The sequence below is a fragment of the Mesoplodon densirostris genome, chromosome X, assembly GCF_025265405.1.
Source record: "Mesoplodon densirostris isolate mMesDen1 chromosome X, mMesDen1 primary haplotype, whole genome shotgun sequence".
Taxonomy (NCBI): Eukaryota; Metazoa; Chordata; class Mammalia; order Artiodactyla; family Ziphiidae; genus Mesoplodon; species Mesoplodon densirostris.
In genome coordinates this window covers 11,343,972-11,362,114 of record NC_082681.1, presented here as the reverse complement: position 1 = coordinate 11,362,114, position 18,143 = coordinate 11,343,972, and the positions used below count along the sequence as shown (strand labels likewise).

The 18,143-nt window shown below is 40.6% G+C and overlaps 1 long non-coding RNA gene across 1 annotated transcript; it reads left to right on the top strand.

The window, feature by feature from the left end:
- Positions 1-10,347: 10,347 nt before the first annotated feature.
- Positions 10,348-16,555, top strand: LOC132482131 (uncharacterized). The gene is made up of 3 exons (XR_009530876.1): positions 10,348-10,379; positions 14,578-14,683; positions 16,482-16,555. It is a non-coding gene; the product is annotated as an uncharacterized LOC132482131 (long non-coding RNA).
- The last annotated feature ends 1,588 nt before the right edge of the window (positions 16,556-18,143 follow it).

The window sequence follows — 18,143 nt, the reverse complement described above, 5'->3', positions numbered from 1 at the left end:
ACACGGGCCTCTCACTGTTGTGGCCTCTGCCATTGCGGAGCACGGGCTCCGGATGCGCAGGCTCAACAGCCATGGCTCACGGGCACAGCTGCTCCGCGGCATGTGGGATCTTCCCAGACTGGGGCACGAACCCGTGTCCCCTGCATCAGCAGGTGGACTCTCAACCACTGCGCCACCAGGGAAGCCCTAGGATAATTTTTATATAAGATTTTTAGAATTTGCTCCAATTGAAGACTTCTTAAGGAAAATTATTGTAGCTGATTCTAAATCAGTGTAAGTAAAGTAGAAGAGTTAGGTACCATGAGGTTACGAATAGGATTTCCTAAAATTCCACTTGTATTGCTTCAGCAAATTTTCAGCTTTCTTCTAAAGATTTTTACTTTGGCTAGTTAGCCACATGGATAAATCTGAGAATTTTGTGGTGAGGGCAGGGAGTGGGGGGTGATTACTACCACTGATTTCTTACGATTATTGAGAAATCTTTATAATGAATTTAATGAAATTTATGGATAATTTAATGAAATACAAATAAATTTGTTTTTAAACCTTAATATTTTATAAAATTTGCTAAATCTTGATATGCATCTAAAGAGATGTAGCCATAAGCTCATAGGCAAAAGCCATGAGCGTTTTCTTAAAATTAGTAACATTATTCTAAATGATGGATCTTTGATAATAAGAATTACTGTCGAGGTCTAACACATACATTTCGTTTTTAAGCAGGCAGTTTTGCGTGTAGTATTTCCCATGCATGCTTACTCTTTTCAAGTGTGCAGTATACCAGTTTACTTTTCAAATAGTGGTAAGCAGTGTCATTAGATTTTCTGATGTTTTATTTCCCTTTTATAGAGAATATTTGAACAGTTAATATACTTAGGCATTTATAAATATATCCAAATTCTCAATTCAGCTTTTAGTTTGTAATATTGTGCTGCCTGAGACAATGTTATTATAGTTCCCTTAAGGACAAAGAATTTCTTTGTGGGCAGATCTTTCATGTGGGTGGTGCTGTTCTGTTGGCATTATAGTTGATGAATGTAAAAGCAACTCCATGACAAAAAATTTAAATTGATGCCATGAGAATAATACCACACATTGATTGGTTGAATTTGTCACTGTTATACTGATTGGTTTGGTATTGTGTAAATATGATGAATTTCTAAGGATCTGAACAAATGAAGAAAATCCAGTAGATATTTAGTTACTATAGGAAACAAGCAGAGACACGTCTTTTAACTATGAAAGCCCAACATTAGCTATTTCTAGAAGATCTACTACATTAGGAGTCAGGCCCCCTAGATTCTACTCTAGGTCCTGCTTTTAAGAAGATGAACTGAGATAAATCCTTTTACTTTGCTGGGATTTGATAATAACTGTGACCATGTTTTAAATGCCTTCTATCATCTCATTCTATACCTCAAACAGCTCTTTAGGATAGGCAGTATTATAATACCCATTTTACAGATTACAAAACAGTGGCTCAGACACTTTAGGTTACCTGCTCAAGATCATAACAAGCCAGGAGTTAACTTCAGGTCTGACTCTGAAGTCTATTCTTTTTTCTAGTACAGCATTCTGCCTTCTCATTTGTCATCCAGGGGACAGAAACAATAATGCCTGTCCTGCCTAACTGCCTGTTTTATAAATCTGTGTGTGTGTGCATGTGTGTGTGTGTGTGTGTGTGAGAGAGAGAGAGAGAGAGAGAGAGAGAATGAGAATGAAATGAGATGATGATTGTGGGAAAAGTGTATATTGCAAAGTGTGTCCATGTGTCATCAGACTGATTCAGAGCTATTGATGCATTGTATGCTTTGATTATACCATCAGGCCCTTTGTCACCTTGTTTATGCCTTTTTTCTTAATGGATTAAATCATTTATTTATTTATTTATTTATTTATTTATATCTTCATTGGAGTATAATTGCTTTACAATGGTGTGTTAGTTTCTGCTTTATAACAAAGTGAATCAGTTATACATATACATATGTTCCCATATCTCTTCCCTCTTTCATCTCCCTCCCTCCCACCCTCCCTATCCCACCCCTCTAGGTGGTCACAAAGCACCGAGCTGATCTCCCTGTGCTATGTGGCTGCTTCCCACTAGCTATCTATTTTACGTTTGGTAGTGTATATATGTCCATGCCACTCTCTCACTTTGTCACAGCTTACCCTTCTCCCTCCCCATATCCTCAAGTCCATTCTCTAGTAGGTCTGTGTCTTTATTCCCATCTTACCCCTAGGTTCTTCATGACATTCCTTTTTCTTAGATTCCATATATATGTGTTAGCATATGGTATTCATCTTTCTCTTTCTGACTTACTTCACTCTGTATGACAGACGCTAAGTCCATCCACCTCATTACACATAGCTCAATTTCATTTCTTTTTATGGCTGAGTAATATTCCATTGTATATATGTGCCACATATTCTTTATGCATTCATCTGATGATGGACACTTAGGTTGTTTCCATCTCCTGGCTACTGTAAATAGAGCTGCAATGAACATTTTGGTCCATGACTCTTTTTGAATTATGGTTTTCTCAGGGTATATGCCTAGTAGTGGGATTGCTGGGTCATATGGTAGTTCTATTTGTAGTTTTTTAAAGAACCTCCTTACTGTTCTCCATAGTGGCTGTACCAATTCACATTCCCACCAGCAGTGCAAGAGTGTTCCCTTTTTTCCACACCCTCTCCAGCATTTATTGTTTCTAGATTTGTTGATGATGGCCATTCTGACTGGTGTGAGATGATATCTCACTGTAGTTTTGATTTGCATTCCTCTAATGATTAATGATGTTGAGCATTCTTTCATGTGTTTGCTGGCAGTCTGTATATCTTCTTTGGGGAAAGGTCTATTTAGGTCTTCCACCCAATTTTGGATTGGGTTGTTTGTCTTTTTGTTATTGAGCTGTATGAGCTGCTTGTAAATTTTGGAGATTAACCCTTTGACAGTTGCTTCATATGCAAATATTTTCTCCCATTCTGAGGGTTGTCTTTTGGTCTTGTTTATGGTTTCCTTTGCTGTGCAAAAGCTTTGAAGTTTCATTACGTCCCATTTGTTTATTTTTGTTTTTATTTCCATTTCTCTAGGAGGTGGGCCAAAAAGGATCTTGCTGTGATTTATGTCATAGAGTGTTCTGCCTATGTTTTCCTCTAAGAGTTTGATAGTATCTGGCCTTACATTTAGGTCTTTAATCCATTTTGAGCTTATTTTTGTGTATGGTGTTAGGGAGTGATCTAATCTCATACTTTTACATGTCCCTGTCCAGTTTTCCCAGCACCACTTATTGAAGAGACTGTCCTTTCTCCACTGTACATTCCTGCCTCCTTTATCAAAGATAAGTTGACCATATGTGCGTGGGTTTATCTCTGGGCTTTCTATCCTGTTCCACTGATCTATATTTCTGTTTTTGTGCCAGCACCATACTGTCTTGATTACTGTACCTTTGTAGTATAGCCTGAAGTCAGGGAGCCTGATTCCTCCAGCTCCGTTTTTCATTCTCAAGATTGCTTTGGCTATTCGGGGTCTTTTGTGTTTCCATACAAATTGTGAAATTTTTTTGTTCTAGTTCTGTGAAAAATGCCATTGGTAGTTTGATAGGAATTGCATTGAATCTGTAGATTGCTTTGGGTAGTAGACTCATTTTCACAATGTTGATTCTTCCAATCCAAGAACATGGTATATCTCTCCATCTATTTGTATCATCTTTAATTTCTTTCATCAGTGTATTATAATTTTCTGCATAGAGGTCTTTTGTCTCCTTAGGTTTATTCCTAGATATTTTATTCTTTTTGTTGCAATGGTAAATGGGGGTGTTTTCTTGATTTCACATTCAGATTTTTCATCATTAGTGTATAGGAATGCAAGAGATTTCTGTGCATTAATTTTGTATCCTGCTACTTTACCAAATTCATTGCTTAGCTCTAGTAGTTTTCTGGTAGCATCTTTAGGATTCTCTATGTATAGTATCATGTCATCTGCAAACAGTGACAGCTTTACTTCTTTGCCGATTTGGATTCCTTTTATTTCCTTTTCTTCTCTGATTGCCGTGGCGAAAACTTCCAATACTATGTTGAATAAGAGTGGTGAGAGTGGGCAACCTTGTCTTGTTCCTGATCTTAGTGAAAATGGTTTCAGTTTTTCACCATTGAGGACAATGTTGGCTGTGGGTTTGTCATATATGGCCTTTATTATGTTGAGGAAAGTTCCCTCTATGCCTACTTTCTGCAGGGTTTTTATCATAAATCGGCATTGAATTTTGTCAAAAGCCTTCTCTGCATCTATTGAGATGACCATATGGCTTTTCTCCTTCAGTTTGTTAATATGGTGTATCACATTGATTGATTTGCGTATATTGAAGAATCCTTGCATTCCTGGAATAAACCCCACTTGATCTTGGTGTACGATCCTTTTAAAGCGCTGTTGAAATCTGTTTGCTAGTATTTTGTTGAGGATTTTTGCATCTATGTTCATCAGTGATATTGGCCTGTAGTTTTCTTTCTTTGTGACATCCTTGTCTGGTTTTGGTATCAGGGTGATGTTGGCCTCGTAGAATGAGTTTGGGAGTGTTCCTCCCTCTGCTATAATTTGGAAGTGTTTGAGAAGGATAGGTGTTAGCTCTTCCCTAAATGTTTGATAGAATTCGCCTTTGAAGCCATCTGGTCCTGGGCTTTTGTTTGTTGGAAGATTTTTAATCACAGTTTCAATTTCAGTACTTGTGATTGGTCTGTTCATATTTTCTATTTCTTCCTGATTCAGTCTTGGCAGGTTGTGCATTTCTAAGAATTTGTCCATTTTTTCCAGGTTGTCCATTTTATTGGCATAGAGTTGCTTGTAGTAATCTCTCATGATCTTTTGTATTTCTGCAATGTCACTTGTTACTTCTTTTTCATTTCTAATTCTATTGATTTGAGTCTTCTCCTTGTTTTTCTTGATGAGTCTGCCTGATGGTTTATCAATTTTGTTTATCTTCTCAAAGAACCAGCTTTTAGTTTTATTGATCTTTGCTATCGTTTCCTTCATTTCTTTTTCATTTATTTTTAATCTGATCTTTATGATTTCTTTCCTTCTGCTAACTTTGGGGTTTTCTTGTTCTTCTTTGTCTAATTGCTTTAGGTGCAAAGTTAGGTTGTTTATTCGAGATGTTTCCTGTTTCTTAAGGTAGGATTGTATTGCTATAAACTTCCCTCTTAGAAGTGCTTTTGCCACATCCCATAGGCTTTGGGTCATCGTGTCTCCAATATCATTTGTTTATAGGTATTTTTTTATTTTTTGATTTCCTCTTTGATTTCTTCAGTGATCACTTCGTTATTAAGTAATGTATTCTTTAGCCTCCATGTGTTTGTATTTTTTACAGATCTTCTCCTGTAATTGATATCTAGTCTCACAGCATTGTGGTTGGGAAAGATACTTGATATAATTTCAATATTCTTAAATTTACCAAGGCTTGATTTATGACCCAAGATATGATCTATCCTGGAGAATGTTCCATGAGCACCAGAGAAAAATGTGTATTCTGTTGTTTTGGGATTGAATGTCCTATAAATATCAGTTAAGTCCATTCTGTTTAATTTATCATTTAAAGCTTGTGTTTCCTTATTTATTTCCATTTTGGATGATCTGTCCATTGGTGAAAGTGGGGTGTTAAAGTCCCCTAATATGAATGTGTTACTGTCGATTTCCCCTTTTATGGCTGTTAGTATTTGCCTTATGTATTGAGGTGCTCCTATATTGGGTGCATAAATATATACAATTGTTATATCTTCTTCTTGGATCAATCCCTTGATCATTATATAGTGTCCTTCTTTGTCTCTTCTAATAGTCTTTATTTTAAAGTCTATTTTGTCTGATATGAGAATTGTGACTCCAGCTTTCTTTTGGTTACCATTTGCAAGGAATATCTTTTTCCATCCCCTCACTTTCAGTCCCTATGTGTCTCTAGGTCTGAAGTGGGTCTCTTGTAGACAGCATATATATGGGTCTTGTTTTTGTACCCATTCACCCAGTCTGTGTCTTTTGCTGGGACCATTTAGTCCATTTATATTTAAGGTAATTATCAATATGTATGTTCCTATTCCCATTTTCTTAATTGTTTTTGGTTTGTTATTGTAAATTTTTTCCTTCTGTTGTGTTTCTTGCCTAGAGAAGATCCTTTAGCATTTGTTGTAAAGCTGGTTTGGTGGTGCTGAACTCTCTCAGCTTTTGCTTGTCTGTAAGGTTTTAATTTCTCCATCAAATCTGAATGAGATCCTTGCTGGGTAGAGTAATCTTGGTTGTAGGTTTTTCTCCTTCATCACTTTAAATATGTCTTGCCACTCCCTTCTGGCTTGCAGAGTTTCTGCTGAAAGATCAGCTGTTAACCTGATGGGGATTCCCTTGTGTGTTATTTGTTGTTTTTCCCTTGCTGCTTTTAATATGTTTTCTTTGTATTTAATTTTTGACAGTTTGATTAATATGTGTCTTTGCATGTTTCTCCTTGGATTAATCCTGTATGGGACTCTCTGTGCTTCCTGGACTTGATTAACTATTTCCTTTCCCATATTAGGGAAGTTTTCAACTATAATCTCTTCAAATATTTTCTCATTTCCTTTGTTTTTCTCTTCTTCTTCTGGAACCCCTATAATTTGAATGTTGATGCGCTTAATATTGTCCCAGAGGTCTCTGAGACTGTCCTCAGTTCTTTTCATTCTTTTTTCTTTATTCTGCTCTGCAGTAGTTATTTCCACTATTTTATCTTCCAGGTCACTTATCCGTTCTTCTGCCTCAGTTATTCTGCTATTGATCCCTTCAAGAGTATTTTTAATTTCATTTATTGTGTTGTTCATTGTTGCTTGTTTCATCTTTAGTTCTTCTAGGTCCTTGTTAAATGTTTCTTGCATTTTCTCTACTCTATTTCCAAGATTTTGGATCATCTTTACTATCTTTATTCTGAATTCTTTTTCAGGTAGACTGCCTATTTCCTCTTCGTTTGTTAGTTCTGGTGGGTTTTTATCTTGCTCCTTCACCTGCTGTGTGTTTTTCTGTCTTCTCATTTTGCTTATCTTACTGTGTTTGGGGTCTCCTTTTTGCAGGCTGCAGGTTCATAGTTCCTGTTGTTTTTGGTGTCTGTCCCCAGTGGCTAAATTTGGTTCAGTGGGTTGTGTAGGCTTCCTGGTGGAGGGGACTACTGCCTGTGTTTTGGTGGATGAGGCTGGATCTTCTCTTTCTGGTGGGCAGGTCCACGTCTGGTGGCGTGTTTTGGGGTGTCTATGGCCTTATTATGATATTTCGGCAGGTTCTCTGCTAATGGGTGGGGTTGTGTTCCTTTCTTGGTAGTTGTTTGGCATAAGGTATCCAGCACTGTAGCTTGCTGGTCATTTAGTGGAGCCGGGTCTTGGTGTTGAGATGGAGATCTCTTGGAGATTTTCGCCGTTTGATATTACATGGAGGTGGGAGGTCTCTTGTGGACCAGTGTCCTGAAGTTGGCTTTCCCACTTCAGAGGCACAGCATGGACTCCTGGCTGCAGCACCAAGAGCCTTTCATCGACACGGCTCAGAATAAAAGGGAGAAAAAGTAGAATGAAAGAGAGAAAGAGAGGCAGAGAGAAGGAGAGGAAGAGAGAAACAGGGAGAGAGAGAGAGAGGGAGGGAGGGAGGAAGGAAGGAAGGAAGAAAGGAAGAAAGAGAGAGAGGAAGGAAGAAGATAGAAAGAAAGAGGATAAAAGAAAATAAAATAAAGTAAGGTAAAATAAACTCATTAAAATAAAAAAATAATTATTAAGAAAATTTTTTTTTTAAAGTGAAACGAAAACGGATGGATAGAACCCTAGGACAAATGGTGAAAGCAAAGCTATACAGACAAAATTTCACACAGAAGCATAAACATACACACTCACAAAAAGAGGAAAATGGGAAAAAAATAATAAATCTTGCTCTCAAAGTCCACCTCCTCAATTTGGGATGATTCGTTCTGTATTCAGGTATTCCACAGATGCAGTGTACATCCAGTTGATATTGGAGATTTAATCCGCTGCTCCTGAGGCTGCTGGGAGAGATTTCCCTTTCTGTTCTTTGTTCTCACAGCTCCTGGGGTTCAGCTTTGGATTTGGCCCCGCCTCTAAGTATAGGTCGCCAGAGGGCGTCTGTTCTTCACTCAGACAGAACGGGGTTAAAGGAGCAGCTGCTTCGGGGGCTCTGGCTTACTCAGGCCGGGGGCTAGGGAGGGGCACGGAGGCGGGGCGAGCCTGCGGCCGCAGAGGCCAGCGTGACGTTGCACCAGCCCGAGGCGTGCTGTGCGTTCTCCCGGGGAAGTTGTCCCTGGATCCCGGGACCCTGGCAGTGGCGGGCTGCACAGGCTCCCCGGAAGGGAGGTGTGGATAGTGACCTGTGCTTGCACACAGGCTTCTTGGTGGTGGCAGCAGCAGCCTTAGCGTCTCATGCCCGTCTCTAGGATCCGTGCTGATAGCCGCGGCTCGCGCCTGTCTCTGAAGCTCCTTTAAGCAGCGCTGTTAATCCCCTCTCCTCGTGCACCAGGAAACAAAGAGGTAAGAAAAATTCTCTTGCCTTTTCGGCAGCTCCAGACTTTTCCTGGACTCCCTCCTGGCTAGACGTGGCGTACTAACCCCTTCAGGCTGTGTTCACACTGCCAGTCCTCTCCCTGCCCTCAGACCGAAGCCCGAGCCTCAGCTCCCAGCCCCCGCCCGTCCCGGCAGGTGAGCAGACAAGCCTCTCGGGCTGGTGAGTGCCAGTCGGCAGCGATCCTCTGTGCCGGGGTCTCTCTGCTTTGCGCTCCGCACCCCTGTTGCTGCGCTCTCCTCCGTGGCTCCGAAGCTGCCCGCCTCTGCCACCTGAAGTCTCCGCCAGTGAGGGGGCTTCTAGGGTGTGGAAACGTTTCCTCCTTCACGGCTCCCTCCCATTGTGCAGGTCCCGTTCCTATTCTCTTGTCTCTGCTTTTTCTTTTTTCTTTTGCCCTACCCAGCTACGTTGGGAGTTTCTTCCCTGGGAGGTCTGAGGTCTTCTGCCAGCGTTCAGTGCGTGTTCTATAGGAGCAGTTCCACGTGTAGATGTATTTCTGATGTATCTGTGGGAGGAAGGTGATCTCCACGTCTTACTCTTCTGACGTCTTGAAGTTCCCTCCAGTCTATTTTAGAACGTTTTCAACACCTCAAAAAGAAACCCTCGTATCCTTTAGCTATTAATTCCCTGTGCTCCCAACAACTTCTGCCTCAGCCTTAAGTAATTATTGATCTATTTTGTATCTATAGATTTGCCTGTTCTGAGCATTTCATATGAATAGAGTCACATAATATGTGGTCTTTTGTGACTGACTTCTTTCACTTAGCATAATGTTTTTAAGGTTCAGCCATATTGTAGCATATATTAGTTCTTCATTCCTTTTGATGTCTGAATAATATTCTGTTGTATGGATTTGCCACATTTTGTTTGTCCACTCATCAGTTGATGGGCATTTGGGTTGTTTCCATCTTTGGGTATTATGAATATTGCTGCTATGAATATTTATGTACAAGTTTTTGTATGGACATCTATTTTCATTTATCTTGGGGATATACCTACAAGTAGGTCATACAGTAACACTGTTTCACCCTCTGAGAAACAACAAACTTTTCCAAAGCAGCTATACCATTTTACATTCTCACTAACAGTGTATGATGGTTCTGATTTCTCTAAATCCCTACCAACAGTTATGATTATCTGACTTTTTGATTCTAGCCATCCGAATGGGTATGAAATGGTATCTTTCTGTGGTTTTGATTTGTGTTTTCCTGATGAATAATGATGTCAAGCGTCTCTAATGTGCTTGCTGGCCATTTGTATATCTTCCTTGCAGAAATGTCTATTTAGATCTTCTGCCCATTTTAAAAGTTGGGTTATTTACCTTCTTATCACAGGCATGTAAGAGTTCTTTATATATTCTGGATAAAAATCCCTTATCAGATACACGATTTACAAATATTTTCTCCCATTCTGTAGGTTGTTGTGCTATATTCTGTACACGAATTATTTGAGTTGATCTTTGCAACAGCTGTATGAGATATTACCCTTCTATTTTTTTTTAGAGATCAGAAAACAGGCTCAGAGTGGTTAAGTACCTATCCTAACTCACAATGCTAGCATGGGATGGTTCCAGGATTTGCGCTTAGATCTCTATTGGAATTTCAGTTAAAGTCCTCCATCCTCTTGCCTTGATGCTCATATATACGGTTTGTATTTGATGAAAGAAATTGAATCTTAGGATTGTATTGCCCTGTCTATTCTTCACTCCTAGACATTCCAGGGGATAAACACTGAAAATGAAAACACTTTGGCAGTACTCCTCAAATTGATTCTCTGGGGACCATGCTGATTCCCAGCAGGAAGGTGTAGCCACAAGGCTCCTGAGGTTGGTTGAATTGATGTTCTGAGCCTGGATTTATAAGCATGGGGAATTGTTCTTTTAAAAGACAATGACAAAGAGGACCCTTCTAATGTGATGAGCTCCCTGGAGTTTTAGCAGGTGAATTTACGTAGGAAATACAACTCCAAGTACTTCCTCCTGTGGAGAGATGTTAGGCGAAAGAAGCTTAATTTCCTTTCTTCCATTTTTTGTCCACCTGCCATTTAGGAAGCCTAAGTAAATACATTCCTGTATTGGGATAATACCACTTCCCCTTGGCCTTCCATCTTCCCCAGCTTTGGCTTTGCAGGTGCCCAGTAAGTGTTGGTGCTTGCATCTGGGCCACATCTGTGCAGGCATCTTGGGTTGTCCAAGAATAGTGCATGGCTCCATAAGCCTATAGTAGCAACCCTCTGACATTAGAATTTGCTGTTGACATTTTTCATACACACTCACACTCTTAAGCAAACACACTCCTTTCCTTTCAGACCTACCCTCTTAGATGTCCTTACTAGTCTATCTTTGAAATGCTGGATCATCATACAGGATACATGATATTTAGAGGAAACAGGTTTCAGTGGTGTTTCTGGATTCTTCTTAGTTCTAGGTCAGCCTAGATTAAGCAATCTGTAGTCTGGAGGGCTTTACTCACCTCCCAATCTGCCATGCAGTCACAAGGTCCATCTTGTCTTATCACTTTTACTTAAGTCACCACCCTGCAGATTATCCATCATTAACTAGACCCTTATTCACGTATTGCTCTGCACTTGACAGAATTGGACCCAACTCTCTCCCCAACTTCATGAGCGCTTCTTTCCTGCCCTCTGTAACTCATAGTCTATCATTAAGAAACTCCCCAGTAGCTTCAAGTTGTTCTCTCAGTGTTCCCTTAGTCTCTGTTTTATGACTGGAATATGGCTGTGCCTTGAGGAAATCACTTCCCCTGCAGTCCTCTTGAGCAAACGTTAGTTTTCCTCACATACCCCAAGGAGTCGACTCATTGTCACTTTCAAACCATTTCTGCTCCTTTCTCTTTCAAAATTCAGAGCTCATTTGTAGTTCTTGCTATTAGATAATATCACGTGCTACGCCATCTATTTCTTTACCTTCATTCATTAGACACTTTCCTGATCTTCTTCTCCACTTTTAGTACTGCCACCATCTTGGCAACTTCAACATCTGTCATCTATGTGGATATTCATCCAGCATTTTTGGCTTTGCAAATCTTTCATGCCCTCAATTCCAATGGTATTTTTCTTCCATCATACTTAAGCCACTCACTCTAATGGTCATGCACTAGACATTGACATTCTCAAAAATTACAGCAACTCTGAAATCCTGATTTTAAAACATACATCTCTTGGGCTACAACTGATTATTCTTCCTAGCAAAATACCTCTCTCTCGTGCAGGTATACACACCTACACACACCCAACTCTAAAAATTCTTCAATTTTGAACTCCAGTCTGTGAATTCTACTACTTTTCAGCATCAGCCACATTTCTCTTTTCGCATTTCCTCACTGCTTACCAATTTATCATTAGCATCACTTACTTTCATAAACCTTCATCTCCCTACTCACTTTCCCACCCTAGTACTTCCCTGGCAAAACCACAACCCTTGTTAAATTTAGCTATCTACCTGCTTTGTTCCTATATACAAGTGATGGATGTTGCTGTAGAAATTTACAAGACAAAGCTAACTGATCTCACCTTAAATTCTTGACCACATATCTTAAATTATCAATCCTTCCATATTATACACCCATTTCCATTATACAAAATGAATATCCAATACTTTATCTTCCCCTCAATTTCTCAAAACCCTACCCTCACTCTTGTTATTTTATGCCCTTAGCTCATCCTTCACTGAGAAAACTGAAGAGTCAAGAGAAAATTCTTTTATATCTTCCCCACCAAATCTACCATCTTACCTGCATTTGTAATCATACCATAATCGTTTCCTTCTCCACTGTAAAATCTATAAATATTACTCGTTCTCATGGAAAGCCAATATTTCCCATTTGCTACCGATCCAATCTACTAGTGCTCTGAATACCCCTCTTGCTTTCTCAATATTTTTTCTTCTGCAATTATCCCTTTGTTTTTTTATGTCGTCAGTTTCATTCAGTCATTTATATTGGCTAGATGCGTTCTAGAATCTACCCTCTTAAAAATACACTCTCTTAATACCAAATCCCCCTCCAGCTATAGTCCCATATTTCTCCTCCCCTTAGCACCAAAACTCTCAAAAGAAATTGTCTATCCGCCCCTCACTTTCTGATCTCACATTTTCTCCTTAATACACATCCAGGTTTATATTAAAATATTTTCCACTCTTTCAATTTCCTTCTTATCAAATTTACCAATGACCTCTCTACTAACAAGTTCAATCATCATTTGTCTGTCCCTATATTACCTGTAAAAGGTATTTAATAAAGTTGACCATTTTTTACTTCTTGAAACGTTATTTGCCCTTTGCTTTTGTGTTGCTCAATTCACCTTTTTTTGTTGTTGTTGTTCCCTCCTTTTCAACTCTTTTCATTATATACCTAGGAGTAGAGTTACTGGGTAATATGGCAAGTCTATGTTTAACTTGTTGAGTAACCGCCAAAATGTTTTCCACAGAGGCTGTATCATTTTATGTTCCCACCAGAAGTGTATGAGTGTTTCAATCTCTCTACATCCTTGTCCATACTTGTTATTTTCCTTTTAAAAAAGTTATAGCCTTCCTAGTGGGTATGAAGTGGTATCTCATCGTGGTTTTGATTTGCATTTCCCTAATGACTAATGGTATTGAGCATATTTTCATATGTTTGTTGGCTATTTGTATATCTTCATTAGCACAATGTCTATTTAAGTCCTTTACCTGATTTTCAGTTGGGTTGTTTGTATTTTTGTTGTTGAGTTGTAAGAGTTCTTTCTGTATTCTGGATACTACACTTTTATTAAATATATGATTTGCCAGGATCTTTCTTTGGTGTGCCTTTTTGCTTTCTTCATGGTATTTTTTTGCAGAAGAAAACATTTTAAAATTTTGATATAGTCCAATTTACTCTTTCTTTGTTGCTTGTGCTTTTTGTGTCGTATCTAGGAAACCATTGCTTAACCAAGTTCTATATGTTTTTGATCCCCATAACTGACCAAAAAAGTTGAAACCCATTCATTCAACAGAAATATTCATGGCCACCTACTATGTGCCAGGCTCTACTGTAAATACTGGGGAGAGTGATGAACAAGATGGTGGAGACAGAGATTGCTAGCTTATCTCCAACATTTAAGTTCTCCTCTTCTACTAGGTAGGCTACATTTCTCATTTTCTCTTGTAGTTAGATGTGGCTATGTGAGTTTTTCCCAATGAAATGTGAGCAGGAGTAATGCATACCCCTTTTGAGCCTGGTCCATAAATATTCCCATGTGCCCTCCTATATGCTCTTTACTGCTTCTGCAATTGGAATGGAGATGTCCTGGCAGAAATGACAGAAACCGCTCTTTTGCCACTTATCTCAATAGGGTTGTGACGAGGATTAACTATGTATATGGATATTTAGCATAATTCCTACCTAGAGTTAGTAGTCAATAAATGTTAGTTTCTGTAATTATTATTACAGTCTTTGGATGCTACAGTAGTCACCCAGGATGGGAAACATGTTAGAAACCCCTCATAATTCCGCAGATAGTACAATGAAGTCTGCTCTTTTGTGACCAGTGTGTCAGACCTCCTGAGGCTAGCAGTCTTTTCTCTTTCTACACAGTTTCTCTGTGATGAACCAAGATAATTCTAAGCCACCTTAAATAATATTTAAAGGACCATAATTTGGGAAATACTAATCTAGTGAAACGTAGTTTAACTGAAAACAATATAAGTGTGGTTATCATGGTTATGAGAATTCTAAACTGTGCTAAACACCTTGCATTTACACAACATTATTCTATAAAAGAGCCCTACCACTGCCTCTTCCCCTGCTTACCTATATCTGATAAGAAAGCTCAGGTACTCTCTCTTCTGTGGGCCAGGAGGAAGTTCAGACTGTGCAAAACCTGACCTGTGTGTGGGAACACTCCAGTGTCATCCCCTCACCACCATAAAAGCCAAGCCAGTCTCCTTCTTCTGCTCTCTTAAGCCATTCTTGAACCTGCTTGAGAGCCTGCCCTGCTCTCCCCAGAAAGCCTCCTTATGTAGTAAAGTTTTTCATCCTCTCTAGGTGTATGTGTTATCAGTCTCGACATCCAAACCGAATTTGGGTTGAAGGATCCATCCTGTCTCTGTGGTGTGACTACAACAACTGGCCCTGTGAGCAGGACATCAAGGTGCTATCCCTTACCACCAGGGGTCTTTCTTCTCTTGCTTTGGCTTTCTAACTGGCTCTGCTGTATGCTGGTGAACAGGCACTTGGGCTACTGCCTGCTGGCTAGCTTGTGCTTTGAACTTGCTTCTTCGTGCTGCATTTGTTAGTCCTACTGAGTGTCTGCTAAAGCTTTGACCAACATAAGTCAGTTTAGCCACTTGGCATATAGTGAAAGGATTATTGGATTGGGACCTTCCTTAAAGCAGTCCTGAATCCTGTGTCTCAACCTGGACCTATTTGTGATTCTCAGGTTGAATCACGTGTTTCAATTCCAAACTAAGGTGTGACTGACACTAACCTCAAAGAAATGACTCTTACCTTGTGAACACTGGTTGTGTCTCAACCACATGTTGGCCCCCTTTCTATATAGAGCTCAGGAGAAAGACTGACAGTCTGTTCAATATACAGGTCCATTGGATGGTCACTCGTGTGGAGGAAGAGCCGTTAACTATGTGGGATGCTGAGGTCATACTTCTAAAAGTAAATGACTCACTAGTACCTTACAAAATGCTTCTGCTGCTGCCCCTGTGCCTCTGTCATAAATAAAAATGATCCTGATCCTCAGACCTCTAGAGAAAAACATCTGTGTCACCTCTGTGACAAAGCCAAGAGATTAGTTCAACCATTGCCACGGGGAAGTCCATAACACTGGTGGTACTGACTTGATTTGAGGTTCTCTGGAAGAAGAAACTTATAAAAACTTTTACCTATAAGAGCAATGACATCTGCAGATCTAATGTAAAAGACAAAACACAAGACCCCAAACTGTCAAAGTCTTCAAAAACAAGAAGTCTAAAAAACTGTCACAGCCAAGAGGAGCCTAGGAAGTTATAACATGGAATGACTAAATTTAATGTAGAATCTTGGTTGGGATCCTGGGACAGAAAAAGAACATCAGGTAAAAAATAAGGCAATCTGGGGCTTCCACGGTGGCACAGTGGTTGAGAATCTGCCTGCTAATGCAGGGGACACGGGTTCGAGCCCTGATCTGGGAAGATCCCACATGCCGCAGAGCAACTAGGCCCGTGAGCCACAGCCACTGAGCCTGCGCATCTGGAGCCTGTGCTCCGCAACAAGAGAGGCCGCGACAGTGAGAGGCCCGCCCACCACGATGAAGAGTGGCCCCTGCTTGCCACAACTAGGGAAAGCCCACGCACAGAAACGAAGACCCAACACAGCCAAAAATAAAAATAAATTAATTAAAAGAAGGCTCAACATTTTTAAAAAAAAAGGAAATCTGATGAAGTACAGACTTTAGTTAATAATACTGTTTCAGTGTTGGTTCACTAAGTTGAACAATTGTACCATACTAATGTACAATGTTAAGAAGGGAAATTTGTTGTGGAGTGTATGAATATGATCTTCACAATTACTCTGTAAATCTAAAACTGTTCTAAAATAAAAAGTTTTAAAAAACCACACAATACTAGGTGATGAGATCTGGGAGACAACAGAATTAAACACTGAATGGGGGTGGCCATGTGGAATGGTTTGGAGGGAACACCTTCTCCCTAACATGTGCACCACAAGGATTGAACCAGAGAAGATGAGGAAGAGTGGAAGGTCAGTTTGGGAAGGCTCTTTAATGGGTGTTGAGGAAGCACTCCCTTTCTCTAACCAGAGCACCTAGACTCCTCTGCACCCCTCCCCTCCCCCCACGTATCTTCAAGGGTGGTGCTTTGTGATGTCACAGCCACCCCAGCGCTACCATTGGCTGACCAATCAAAGCTGATGGGTGTGGCTCTTCATTGTCCTGGCAGGGTATATATAGAGAGGCCAGGAGCCTTGGAGTAGAGCACACTGTTGCTACTGACATGGCAGAGGAAACTACAATCCCCCAGGTGCCTAACTGCGATGCAGGGACAAACACCGAGAGGTCAGAGCAACAAACACCAGGAGGCCAACGCAGAAGGGAGAGGAGGAATTCTCCACTCCAGGGCTATAAGACGGAGGAGGTCAGATTACCCGACTCACGTGCCTCCTCTTCATCCCCCACCCAAGACTTACCCAGCCCTTCCCTGGCACAAACCCCTTCTCAATCCACACCCATTCTCTCAAAGTTCTCCTTCCCATCCTCTTTCCCCAAATCAATATCTTTCTGTATCACTTTGTTTTCCGACCAGATTCAGAAGGTGGTCGAGTTAACAAAATCAGTCTGTCGTCAGAATTCCGGAAGAGGTCCTACACAGAAGAAGTCACAGATATTTGTGTTCTACTACCGGCGGAGTACAACAATGACTAAAGAGCCAGAGGAGGATGAAAACGTCCCAGAGGGCTCTTCCAGCAGTTCATAAAGTGCTGCCCTGGGTCTATCAGGTGACTGAGACCTTGCTGTCTCTGTTGTCTCTCCAGAGAAAGCACTGGAGAAATGGTCACCTGTGTAGAGACCAAATAAAAAAGCCCTCAGCTATTGATGTACAAGCTGTTGTAGAAAGATGTGTGTGTATCTCTGTCTGTTCTTCGGTGATGGGGAGTGAAGGAAGGCAGGAAGGGGCAGGCGTGTGAGAAGGGAGGGAGGTAGTATCCTGCCAGTTTGGGGCCCAGACCAGCCAGTCCATAGTTAGCCAGACACCGGGAATAAGGACTGGGTGAGGACTGAGCTCTGAAGACAGATTTCTTCCTGAACACTTTATCCTGCTGGTGAGGAGGAAAAGGACTTGGTGTTTCCGTGTGTGTTTGGTAGGTCCCAGATGGGGAGAGGGGTGCTGTATGGGTGGTGGCAGTGTGTGTCATAATCTGATTCCACTTTTGATGTTTGACAATTGACAGTTTTGAAGCCTCATTAATTCCCCTTCCCCTTCTGGCCCACATCTGGCCCACACTTTATGTCCACCTACTCCCAGCCAGGGAGTAGGTGAACATGAACTAGAAACAGATATGCCTAACCTGAACCATCCGAATTACTTCCGTGCCTAACTTTTCCATAGCCAAGACATCCATTACCCTAAAATATCCTCTAGTGCACGTGGAGAACCTGACCCAATAAGTAATAAAGTTAAGTCTCTGGCCCTTATAATCAGCTTGAAAACTATGGGTCCCTATGGACCTTTCCCCCTAGTTAAAATAATACCTTTCACTTCAGTGTTTAAGAAAAGGTTCAATCTAAATGAAAGCACGGTTTTCACAGATTGAAACCCATTATATAAGACCTATTTAGAGAAGGTGTGGTTATCCCCACTTCTGCTGCATTTAACAGCCAAGTTTTACTTGTTCTTAAACCCGGGAAAACAGGACCGGTGCCTCAGTGTGAATTCGTACCCTTGGCGTCATGGCCCCACCCACTAGGGCTCCATATATCTTATTGAAATGACTGATTCCACCCAATAATAATAAGTAACTGGTAAATACTTTGTCGTTATAGCAAAGTATTTGGCTAGCATGTTCTATTCAGTGCCTATTTCAACAACCTCTCAGCTGCAGTT